At 37.8% G+C, this 12,771-nt stretch overlaps 1 long non-coding RNA gene across 3 annotated transcripts; it reads left to right on the forward strand.

Moving 5' to 3' along the window:
* The first annotated feature begins 1,177 nt into the window (after positions 1-1,177).
* On the forward strand, positions 1,178-12,456 carry LOC133251653 (uncharacterized). Of its 3 annotated transcripts, none has more exons than XR_009737716.1 (4): positions 1,178-1,474; positions 10,702-10,781; positions 11,115-11,140; positions 12,361-12,456. It is a non-coding gene; the product is annotated as an uncharacterized LOC133251653 (long non-coding RNA). The 3 variants fall into 3 exon arrangements; XR_009737717.1 differs by lacking the exon at positions 1,178-1,474 and adding an exon at positions 6,493-6,539; XR_009737714.1 differs by lacking the exon at positions 1,178-1,474 and having other exon boundaries at positions 10,405-10,781.
* Positions 12,457-12,771: the final 315 nt, after the last annotated feature.

The following is a 12,771-nucleotide window of genomic DNA, read 5'->3' on the forward strand; positions in this document are numbered from 1 at the left end:
TTGCCTGCCTGTCTCCAATGGGGGATGGGCCGGTCCACAGCCAGCTAGCTCTGCTCAGTCCTTTGTTCTGTGAGCAGGCCTGGTGGTGTCTTAGGTTAGGGCTTTTCGCTGGGATAACTATCCCACAGTCTGGGTTGCTATCTCAAGTTAGTTCCCTCAGATGGTCCTCTGGGCATTTATGCCTGGTCCTTACCCTAAGCAATGCAGCCTGCACCTCCCTGTCCAGACTCCTCTTGCTAGTGGTGGATGTGAGCGTCTGCACTGCTTCTCCGCTGGGAGTTGCCGTTAGGCATGTAATCTGTGGGTTTTAATTATTTATTTATTTTTCCTCCCAGGTATGTTGCCCTCTGAGGTTCCAAGGCTTGCCACAGACCCGCCAGTGGGAGTGTTTCCTGGTTTTTGGAAACTTCTCTTTTTTTTGACTCCCTTCCCAGGATGGATCTCCGTCCCTACCTCTTTTGTCTCTCTTTTTTATCTTTTATATTTTTTCCTACCTCCTTTCAAAGACAATGGGCTGTCTTTCTGGGTGCCTGGTGTCCTCTGCCAGCATTCAGAAGTTGTTTTGTTGAATTTGCTCAGCATACAAATGTTCTTTTGATGAAAATCTGGGGGAGAAATTGGTCTCCCCGTCCTATTCCTCCGCCATCTTCTGAAAGGCCAAGTCTTAACCACCGAGCCCCCAGCTTTGCATCTTGATGGAAATGATGGGTACACTAATCTACACAGGTGACAAAATGATATGACTATACATACATATTACATCAATAAGAAATTTCGTATTATAATTATGAAAAATGCAACTTTGGGAAAGGTTAGTAGGATTTCTCTGGACTATTTTTACAACGTCCTGTGAATACATTTATTTAAAAATAAAAAGCTTATATTTTAAAATGGAAATTTTTCATGGGTTTGAAACTGCATAAATCATATCACTGTTTTATACTGCAAATTCAAATAAAAATTAGTTTGGTCATTGAACAAGATAAAGCAATACATTTGCTTTATATGGAAATTTCAGAAACCTGAAATTCAGCTCTGACAGTCACCGCTCCAGCCTCAAGGATGATACATGGTGACCAGTGTAACACTGAATATTGAGATAATTTTTGTCAGCTGAGAGAATTAACTTACGATTATCTTCCTGGCATAGTTCTAGAACCCTGGGGAATAATTACCAAGCTTAGTCCAACTTAGGAACAATCTATTACCTCAGAAGGTAATTGCACACTTGAAAATGATGAATAATTAACAGGAGACACATGGCATCAGAGAGGGCAATTTAGGCTCCCCTGGACATGCCTGACTGAGTCTCTGTACATGTGGCCATTTCCACTTTGGATAACAAACAAGTTAGCGCCCAGTGGGAGATGAAATCACACAGCCCCTTCCCCATAACTCTGGCTGCCTGTCATTGCTTTTCAGCGCAGCACGTGTGAGTTAACCTGCCTGCACCGGGCCACTGAGACCGGCTTTGGTAAGGATGCTGGTGTGATTGGGGTCTCAGGGCTGCAAGGAGATACTCAGACTTCTCTAGAATCTCTGCTACTCATTCTGTTCTCCTCTTTCCAAATCTAAACTCATGCTCCCATCTCTTCAGTTCAGTTCAGTTGCTCAGTCGTGTCATCACCCCATTTCAATTTCTTCTTTGTATTGGTTTTGTAAAAAAATATTTTATGGTATGATTACATTGTGATTTTACTACATCAACTTTTAAAATTTCTTCAGTTTATTTTTGCTTTCTATTCTATTAGTTATTCCCTTTTAACTGAATTCTTCTTTTCTCTTAAAATTTCTTCCTCAGCTTCTTTGGTCAATTCCATTTCTCTTCTTTAATTTTTGTTCATTAAAATCAAAACTCTTCTATGTAATTAAGATAACCATGTATACTTGATTATAAATCAAAATATGTCATCTATTGATCAGGTAACCTTTTTTGCCCATTTTCTTTTATTATTTTTTTCTTTGTCCTTTACACTTTGTGTGTCTTAACCCCTATTCTATTTTTATTCCTTGTCTCTTTTCTTGGTGGCATTTTCTCTTAAGCTTTCATGCATTCATGTTTTAGAGTTTTTTTTTAAGCATATATCCAATGATTTTTCCTATCAATGAATATTTCAAGTCATTTTCTTCATTCTTCCTTTTATCTACTTCTGCAATGTATATCACTCTTTTTTCTTTCTGCTACTAATTATAGTATTTCTGCTGTTTCCATGATCTTCTCCACCATCATCTATTTTCAGAAGAGTATTTGTTGTTCTTTTGTTTCTCTTTCCCTTGTCCTTTGGTTTATACTTAATTCTATTGTCTTTTATCCAATAATTTTTGCTTATCCTAATACATCTGCATACCAGGATTTGCAGTTATGTTGTGGCAGATATCTTTCCCCTCCACTGCTGTTGTTGTTCAGTTGCTAAGTCATGCCTGACTCTCTGCGACCCCATGGACTGCTGCATGCCAGTTCCTCCTCCATAGGACTGGTTATTACATTCACTTTATATTAATTGTAACATGGTCAAATTTTAAAAATATTTTTGTTTGTATTTCATTTTTAAAAACATTTGAGAAAAATGTATCTGGCCTAAACTCTTGAAGATATTCTCTATATTAATTCCAAAATATCTAATACATTTGTTTGTATAAAATAGATGTTAAATGCATTTTCTGATAAAATAATCACTTTATATCAGAAATATCTAAGGTCATTTGTAGAAAAGAACATCGTTTTTGTGAAAGACTCTTTTCCCACTTTACTTCCTCCATCATATATCAGGACTGGAAAATGTGTAGATTGATTTCTAGGAATTCTACTGTGTTTCACAGGGACCTCCTGGACCAAAATCATTGTATTTAGTGATTTAGCTTTGTAATGATTTATTTTGATATCTCCTAGAACAACTATTTACACAGTCTTCTTCATACAAGTTTCTTTGACTATTCTTGACATTGTGTATATCATTCTATAGTTGGAAGTATCATTTTTCAGAAATAATTTGGATTCTGTAATATTTGTGTATTATTTCTGAACACTTGTCATCACCAACGTATTACAGCTTTGAGTCTTGAATATAAGGGATCTTAACATTTATTTAGGGTTTTAATATTTCTTAACAGAGTCATACTTTTTCTCTTAGTGCTCTCATGTCTTTTGTCCTTGTATTTACAGTTGCTTGATATTTCTACGCTATTTAGAGAATATCTCAACCTTAAACTTTATCTATAGAAATAGAGTTTGTTTCTGACATCAATAAATTTACCGCTTATTATATAGTGATATTTTTATCCACTTGTGAAGCTCTCTTACTTCTGTTTTTTTTTAACCCTAGGTTCTTTGGACTTTATATACATAAAATAATGACATCTAATGGGGAAAATATGTTTCTTCCTTTCCCAAACTTATGCTAGTCCTTTTCTTGCCCTGTTTTGTGGATCATCTCCTCTGGTACAAAGATGATGAAAAACTACCCTGTTTTCTTCCTGCTCAGAAAGAGTAAGTTCACAGGGTTTAACCATTATACAGTATGATTATGGACCAAGGGTTATAATTTCTTTTACTAGGTTAAGCAGTACAATGCTTATCCTTACGTTTCTACAAGCTGTTTTGCTTTTGAATGCATTTTGGATTTTACCAAGAAATTCTGATGCAAGTACTGGGACGGTCATACTTTAACTTGTAAACATAGTTATTTCATTGAGTAATTTCTTTTTAATATTAAGATGAATTTGCTTTCTTGAGAAAAAGCTAACTAATTTTTGGAAACTATCTTTTATACATTATTGGATTAATTAACTGATTTGTTCAGGATTCCATCTTCATGGATAATATTGATATGTCTTTTCATTTTTATGTATCATCAGACTTGTGTTTTATTTCAATGTTCAGTTCAGTTCAGTTCAGTCGCTCAGTCATGTCCGACTCTTTGCGACCCCATGAATCGCAACACCCCAGGCCTGCCTGTCCATCACCAACTCCCGGAGTTCAATGTTATACCACTGCAATAAATGATTTTTAGAATTACTTGTACCGTGATGTTTTGATAGAATTCACTATGACATTCTCTGGTTCTAGCAGTTACTTGTGGAAAGGTTTCTGACAACCTCATTGTAAGGGCTGCTTATTAAGAATTCAATTTAGGTCATAATCCATCAGAAGTCAGTTTTTCGTCTGAAAAAGTGATTGAAAAGCATTGTTTAGAATTTTTTGTAGTAATGACTGGAAGGGTTTTGGGCTGTGTATGCGTGTGCATGTGTGTCTTAAAATATTCTTATTATACATTTATAGTGATATTTTCATCTATATTCAGTTTCTAGGACACCATTTGTTTTCCTTTATCACATCAATTCTATAATTCTGTTCTCTGTGACTTCTATTATGGTTAAAACATTCTAAAGAATGATAGTCTGTGTCTGCTGCTGCTGCTGCTGCTAAGTCGCTTCAGTCGTGTCCGACTCTGGGCGACCCCATAGACGGCAGCCCACTAGGCTCCGCCGTCCGGGGATTCTCCAGGCAAGAACACTGGAGTGGGGTGCCATTTCCTTCTCCAATGCATGAAAGTGAAAAGGGAAAGTGAAGTCGCTCAGTCGTGTCCGACTCCTAGTGACCCCATGGACTGTAGTCCACCAGGCTCCTCCGTCCATGGGAGTTTCCAGGCAAGAGTACTGGAGTGGGGTGCCAGGGCCTTCTCCGAGTCTGTGTCTACCTAGAGCTAAATTCTTTCATTTCTTGAATTTCTTTTTAAACTGTGGTAAAGGTGGCTCGGATGGTAGAAAATCCGCCTGCAATGCGGGAGACCTGGGTTCAATCCCTGGGTTGGGAAGATCCCCTGGAGAAGGGAACAGCTACCCACTCTAGTATTCTGGCCTGGAGAATTCCATGGACAGAGGAGCCTGGCAGGCTGCACTCCCTGGGGTTGCAAAGAGTAGGACACAACTGAGCTACTTTTCACACCACATACACAAAATACACATAATTTCCCAGGTGGCTTAGTGGTAAAGAATCTTCCTGCCAATACAGGAGATTCAGGAGAGGTGAATTTGATGCCTGTTTCAGGAAGATCCCTTGGAGTAAGAAATGGGAATCCATTCCAGTATTCTTGCCTGGAGAATTTCATGGGCAGAGGAGCCTGATGGGTGAGAGTCCATGGGATCGCAAAGAGTTGGATTTGACTGAGCATGCACACATGCAAGCAAAATGCACACAACATGCAATTCACCTTTTGGACCTTTTTTAAGTCTGCAGTTGGGTGACCATATATACATTCACAATGGTAGATGATCGTCACCAGACTACTAAGTTCCAGAACTTTTCCATTGTTCCAAATGAAAACCTCATGCCCGACAAAGCAGTCATTCCCCATTCCCTCTTCCCCACAGTCTCTGGCAACTGCTAATCTGCTCTCATGGTGAACTTGCCTATTCTGGGTATTTCACGTCAATAAAATATGGGCCTTCTGTATCTGACTTCTTTTATAAGCATGTTTGCCAGATTCATCTATGTTGTAGCATGTATCAGTGTTTCATTTCTTTCAATAGCTAAAAACTGCATTTTGCTTATTCACTCCTCCATTGATGGGCCTTTAGACTATTTCCACCTTTTGGACATTGCAACTATATATACTACAAATATTTGTGTACAAGTTTTTGTTTGAATTCCTGTTTCTATCTATTTGAGGCTATGCATAGGAGTACTATTGCTGAATCATGTAGTACTTCTTTTTTTTATTTGTGGAAGAACCAGTAAATTATTTCTTGTGAAGGCTGAAGCTCTTTAAATTCCCTCCAGCAATGCTTGGAGACTTCCATCTTCTCCACACACCTGTCATTATTTTCCTTCTTTTGAATTATTATAAACCTAATGGATTTGAATTGGCATCTCACTGGGGCTTTGATTTGCATTTCTCTAAAGAATAATAATATTGAGCACATTTTCATGTTCTTCTTGGTCATATGCCTATTATTTTGTGAGAAATGTCTGTTCAAGTTCTTTGCCCATATATTAATTGGGTTATTTGGGTTTTTGTTATTGAGTCATAACAGTTGTTTTTTTTTTTCTTTTACATATTGCAGCTGCTGCTGCTGCTGCTAAGTCACTTCAATCGTTTCCGACTCTGTGCTACCCCATAGACCGCAGCCCACAAGGCTCCCTTGTCCCTGGGATTCTCCAGGCAAGAACACTGGAGTGGGGTGCCATTTCCTTCTCCAATGCATGAAAGTGAAAAGGGAAAGTGAAGTCGCTCAGTCGTGTCCGACTCTTAGCAACCCCATGGACTGCAGCCTACCAGGCTCTTCCATCCATGGGATTTTCCAGGCAAGAGTACTGGAGTGGGGTGCCATTGCCTTCTCCATTATTGCAGCTACTAGACCCTTATCAGAGATATTATTTGCTAATACTTTCTCCCACTTCATGGGAAGTCCCTTCAATTGCTTGATCATGTCCTTTGATGTACGAAATTTTTTAATTTATAAGTCCCATTTTATATTTTGTTGTTTTGTGCTTTCGGTGCCACATTTAAGATACCACTGCCAAATTCAAGGACTTGAAGGTTTGTCCTTTTTTTCTTCTAAGAGATTTATAGTTCTGAACTTTAGTTATATGATTTATTTGGGGTTGATTTTTGAATATGATGTGAAATAAAGGGCCAGCATACTCATTTGCATGCAGAAGTCCAACACTGGACACTGTTCTCTTCCCTACTGAATTTCCTTGTCAAAAATCATCTGGCCATTGATGTATGGGTATTTCTGGGTGTTCTGTTCTATTCCATCCACTAATATCTCTGTCTTTATCCCAGTATCACACAGTTTTGATTACTGTCATTTGGTAGAGAATTTGAAAATCAGGAAATGTGAGCCCTCTAACTTTGTTCTTTAAGGTTGCTTTGGCAGTTTGATTCCTTTGAAATGCCATAGGAATTCTAGGATTAGCTTTTCCATTTCTGCAAAATGGCTACTGGGGATTTGAAAAGGACAACATTGAACCTATAGATCACTTTGAGAGTAATGCCATTTTAACAATATTAAGTCTTCTAATTCACAGACATAGGATGTGTTTCCATTCATTTCTGTCTTCTTTAATACCTTGCTACTATATTTTTTAGATTTAGTGTATAAATCTTTTACCTCTTTCATTAAATGTTTTCCTAGATATTATATTCTTTCTAACACTATTGTAAATTTCATTTTCTTGTCTTTTTTTTTTTTTGGATTGTTCATTGCTAGCATATAGAAATACAGCTGAATTTTGTGTGCTGATCTTGTATCTTACAACTTTGGTAAATTTATGTATTGGTTTAAAGTCTTTTTGTAGATCCTTTAGGATTTTCTATACATAGAATCATATCATCTATGAATAGAGCTAGCTTTACTTTTTCTTCCTAATATTGATGACATTTTTTTTCTTGACTAATTACAATGGCTAAAAATTATAGCTCAGCATTGAAGGGAAGTGGTGAAACAGGCATCCTTGTCTTGTGCCTGATTTGAGGAGAATGAAAGCTTCCAGTCTTTCACTATGTAGTATGGTGCTGTGCGTGTATGTTAGTCACTCAGCTGTGTCCGACTCTTTGCAACTCCATGGACTGTAGCCTGCCAGACTCCTCTGTCCATGCAATGTTCCAGGCAAGAATACTGGAGTGGGTTGCCGTTCCCTTCTCCAGGGGATCTTCCTGATCCAGGGATTGAACTACCTTTGGGTTTTTCATATATTGCCTTTTTCTTGTTGAGAAAGTTTTCCTTTTCCCGGATTATTGAGTGTTTTATTTTATTTTATTTTTTATCATGAAATGATGCTGAATTTTTTTTTCAAATGCCTTTGAAGCATCATTGAAATGGTGATGTAGATTTTCCCCTCATTCCATTAATGTGATATATTATATTGATTTATTTTCATACTTTGAATTACTCTAGCATTCCTAAGATAAATTCCACCTGATCGTAGTATGTTATTTTTTCAGTATGGTACTGGATTCAGTTTGCTCTGAACCTGTTCAAACTGTGATCATGCTATACTTTCCACTCTGGACTGGAAGTAGGAATGGACAGACCAGCCAGACTCCATTCCAGATAGGCTACAACAGTAACAGGGGCAGCTTGCTATACGACAGGTATAGCATGGATGGGTCCCTGGGTTATCTGGGCTGAAGGTTGAGGTGGAAGTAGCATTGATAACAGTGACAGGGAGGCATTCTTACATCACTTTTTGAAGTCTTCTTCATCTTGCTAGATGTCATGTGTGAAAATAACCAACACTCTCTGTTGCCATTCAGCCACAGATGTTCTAAACAGAGACAAAATCCTCTAAGATAATGAACTTCAGACCCAAGCTCTTTAAGATACAGTAAGAACTTCTAGTTTCACTTCAGAGTCCATGCCTAAGCATCCACCAAATACAATCGAAGAGCAGAGGAAATTAAAATAAAGCAAATATAAACAAGTAAATAATAAAGATTAGAGCAGACATCAATGAATTTAAAACAGGAAAAGAAAAGAGAAAAATCAAAATCAAGAAAATTAATATTCTTCTAGACAGCTTGACCAAGAAAGAAAGAGAAGACACAAATTATATTAGAGGAATGACAGAAAGAGAACATAGCTAATGATTCCCAAAACACTTAACTACTCGTAAGGGAATTCCACGAGCTGCCCTGGTGGCTCAGCAGTAAAGAATCTGTTTGCGATGCAGGAGTTGAAGAAGACAAGGGTTCGACTCCTGGGTCAGGAAGACCCCCTGGAGGAGGACATGACAACACACTCCAGCATTCTTGTATTCCTGGAGAATCCCATGGACAGAGGAGCCTGGTGTGCTGCAGTCCATAATGTTGCAAAGAGTCAGACACAACTGAAGTGACTTAGCATGAACACACAAGGGAATACTACAATCAGCTCTAAGCCTGCAAATTTGATAATTTGCCTGAAATAGACTAATTCCTTTAAAGACAAACCACCAGTAGTTACTCCAGAGGAGAAGGGGGTGACAGAGGATGAGTTGGTTGGATGGCATCACTGACTCAATGGACAGGATTTGAAAACTCTGGGGGATGGTGTAGAACAGGGAAGCCTGATGTGCTGCAGTCCATAGGGTTGTAGGGAGTTGGACATAACTTAGCAACTGTACTAGAACAACAACAGCAGATCTAGATACCCTGAATAGCCCTAGACCTACTAAAGCAATCCAGATCCAGCTGGTTTCAGTAGCAGATACTACCAAATGGTTATAGAATAATACCAAGTCTATACAAGCTCTTCCACAGAATGTAAGGGAAAGGAACACTTCCCAAATCAGTTTAAGATTTCTTTTATTCTCATGTCAAAACTAGACCAGAAAACAACAGATCACTATCACTCATGAAAACAGACACAAGATTTTGTGTCCAAACTAAATATTAGCAAATAGAATCCAGCAGTACATAAAAAGTGGAAAAAACCATCGTAATGAAATTGGAATCACTCCAGAATTGAAAGGTTGGTCTGAATTTCAATCAAGGCAAATCACTTATTAACATAAAAAGTAAGGAAAATTAAATGACTATCCAGATGCAGAAAATATTTGACAAAATTCAAAGCCCATTCATTTAAAAAGCTGTTTGTCAACTAGGAATGGAAGGAAACTCCCTTAACTCAATAAAGGTTAGCTAGGAAAGTGTACAGCTAACATTGTATTTAACGGTGAGTGATGGGAGTTTTCCTCCTACCATGATTTTTAAAATACTGACTTAAACTTTGCATTTTGAGATAATTATATATTCCCATGTAGGTATTAGAAATTAGACAGATCCCATGTACCCTGTACTCAATTTCCTCAATAACACCTCACAAAACTACAGTGCAATATCACAAGCGGATGCTCACATAGATACAGTCGTATAACAGATGTGGGGATTTAGTCGTGTCCAACTCTCCATGGGATTTTCCAGGCAGTATTACTGGAGTGGGTTGCTATTTCCTTCTCCAGGGGATCTTCCCAACCCAGGGCTCAAACCTGGGTCTCCTGCATTGCAGGCAGATTCTTTACCAACAGAGCCATCAGAGCAAGATACAGAGCATCCCATCTAAACAAGGATCCCTCATGATGTCCTTTATAGCCACACCATCTCTCCTTTCACCGTTTCCTGTACTTAACCCCTAGCAACCACCAATCTGTTCTCTATTTCTGTATTTTGTCATGCAAAAGTGTCATATATAAATATAATCATAGAGTGTGTAGCCTTTCAGATTGGTTTGTTCACCCAACATTTTCCCCTGGATTCATACAGTTACTATACTTATCCATAGTTTGCTTCTTACTTTCTGAAAAGTGTCCCATTGTATGAGTGTATTGCAGTTTGTTTAAACCATTCATCTGTTGAAATAAAGATGTCTAGGTTTCCAATTTGTGACTATTATGAATGACACTGCTATTAAGATTAGAGTACAGGTTTTGTGTGAAAATAAGTTTTCATTTCTCAGAAATAAATTCCCAGGAGTGCTGTTGCTGAGTTATATGGAAATTGCATGGCAAGCTTTTTTGTTTTTTGTTTTTTTGAAGAAGAAGCTTCCAAACTCTTTTCCAGTGTGACTGTGATTTTATATTCCAACTAGTTATACATGAGTGGTATGAGGGGTATGTTTTCCCACGCACTTGTCACTTTTAAAATTTCAGTTATTCCAATGGGTGGATAGTTGTAATAAGTCTGACTCTATCTTTTGGATGCTGTTGTCAACTTTTAGGCTGCCTGCTCACCCTTCCCCCATGACTCACGCCTGTGCAAATTGACAAGGAATTCCAAGCGCTCTTGCTTTTGCCCTCGGTAAGAGACAAAGGACGCAACCCCCTGCTGGCAGGTGTGCAACTTCATCCAGACCACACTCCATCAGGATAAAAAAAAAAAAAAAACACCCAATCTCCTTTATATTCATTTTTCTATCCATTTTCGCATCATCTTGGGAGGCTTGTCCTGCTTTTCCCAGACAGAACCTCATGCTGTGAATAATAAGCCTCCTCTTATCCCTTGGTCTGCCATCAGTCTCCACTTATGATATAAGGAAATAGTCAAATAGAAGCCTAAGGGAGTCGTGAGACACTGCAGGACAAAGCACTTACTGTGCAGTGAGATGGGTGATTCTAAATTTTTCTGTTTCAGCAAAGCAGTGGATCCCATTGCATCAGGTAAGAGATTTAGAATATGATGGAGGTAATCTCTAATGTGGCTGTTGATTTTGAGTTCGATCATAATATCTACTTTAATTTTTCTTGGACTAGTCGAACTTATAACAAACACGACAATAAAATATAACTAGTGTTAGATATGTTTCATTTGGCAGAATTTTTGTGTGACATTTATATATGCTTCAATAATGATTATTTCTAAATGAGCTATATAATACAATAAGCATTTGGGAAGATATTATTGTATAGATGCTACTGGTTTTTCATATGCATAGAATGATATGAATATTAGATTATGTAGATTAAGAGTTACAGTTTTAAATTAAACTGTCTCTTGATGTATACAATCAGCAGAACATTTCTAAGAGAAATTGACTGGAATAAATGGTGAATACATATGATACTTTCTGTCTTCATAAACATTAAATTCTGCTGTTTACAAATCCTGATGGTCCCTTAAGAGGTCTGATGTAGCTGAACACTTACTCATTGCAGGAAGGCTTCTGGAAGCTTGATACATTCACAATCACAATTATTTTGAATCTTTATGTTCATAATCAAAGTATTTACCTGTAGGATGTGCTGGCCTTGGTTTGAAGATCTAAGAGAGACTGAAAGACAATGATTTCCAGTGACAAGATTTTTGGGATCTTCTTCTTTTTTCAAATTTGCTTTGGGCTCATGGGGAATTCCTTGTTATTTATTTTGTATATGTACATCTTTTTAATTCTCCCCCATAAGAAGAAGCCCACAGATGTGATTCTTGCCCACTTAACTTTCGCTAACACCCTGACACTTGTATTCAGAGGGGTTCCAAATACACTGTTGTCCTTTGGAATTAGTCCTGAGATGGGTGATATTGGATGTAAAGCAGTGGTTTACATCCAGAGAGTTACTCGAAGTATTTCCCTGTATACAACCTCTCTCCAGAGTACGTTTCAGGTTGTGACAATTACTCTGAGTAATAGTAAGTGGGTTTGGCTCAAAATAAAAATTTCGACATTTATTCAACCCTCTTTACTTTTTTCCTGGATCATCAACATGGTCATTTATTCTGAGATCATCTTAAGAAACGTGGCCAACAGGAATATCACTGATGCTAGATCTGGGTATTATGCTGCTTATTGTAAAACTGACGTACCTCATCACCACATAGCAGCAACATTTCTAAGTGCAATATCCACTCGAGATTTGTTCCTTCTCTCTCTCATGACGTGTAGTAGTATCTACATGGTGACTATTCTCTTCAGACATCGCAAAACAGCTCAGCATGTTCGCAGTACCATCCAGTCTTCACAAGGCTCTCCTGAAATTAAAGCTACTAAACTTATTCTCATGCTGGTGAGTTGTTTTGTTTTCTTTTACTGGACCAACACAGTTCTTACTCTTTATTTCTTTTTTGTGAGCGGGAACAAGTGGCAACTTGAGAGCTTTGGTAACTATGTTGCATCATGTTACCCGAGCATCTGTCCTTTCTTACTGATTAAATATGAAAATAGAATAAATTACATCAAAACAAAGATCAGAATTTTCTCTTTCTAAATTAAATGATCATATGACCACTCCGTAGTATTCTGCACCACTGGAGTAATGTGCACGAGTACAGAGTAACCTTGTTTTTCAATGCCTTG

Source organism: Bos javanicus, chromosome 1 (genome assembly GCF_032452875.1).
Source record: "Bos javanicus breed banteng chromosome 1, ARS-OSU_banteng_1.0, whole genome shotgun sequence".
Classification (NCBI taxonomy): domain Eukaryota; kingdom Metazoa; phylum Chordata; class Mammalia; order Artiodactyla; family Bovidae; genus Bos; species Bos javanicus.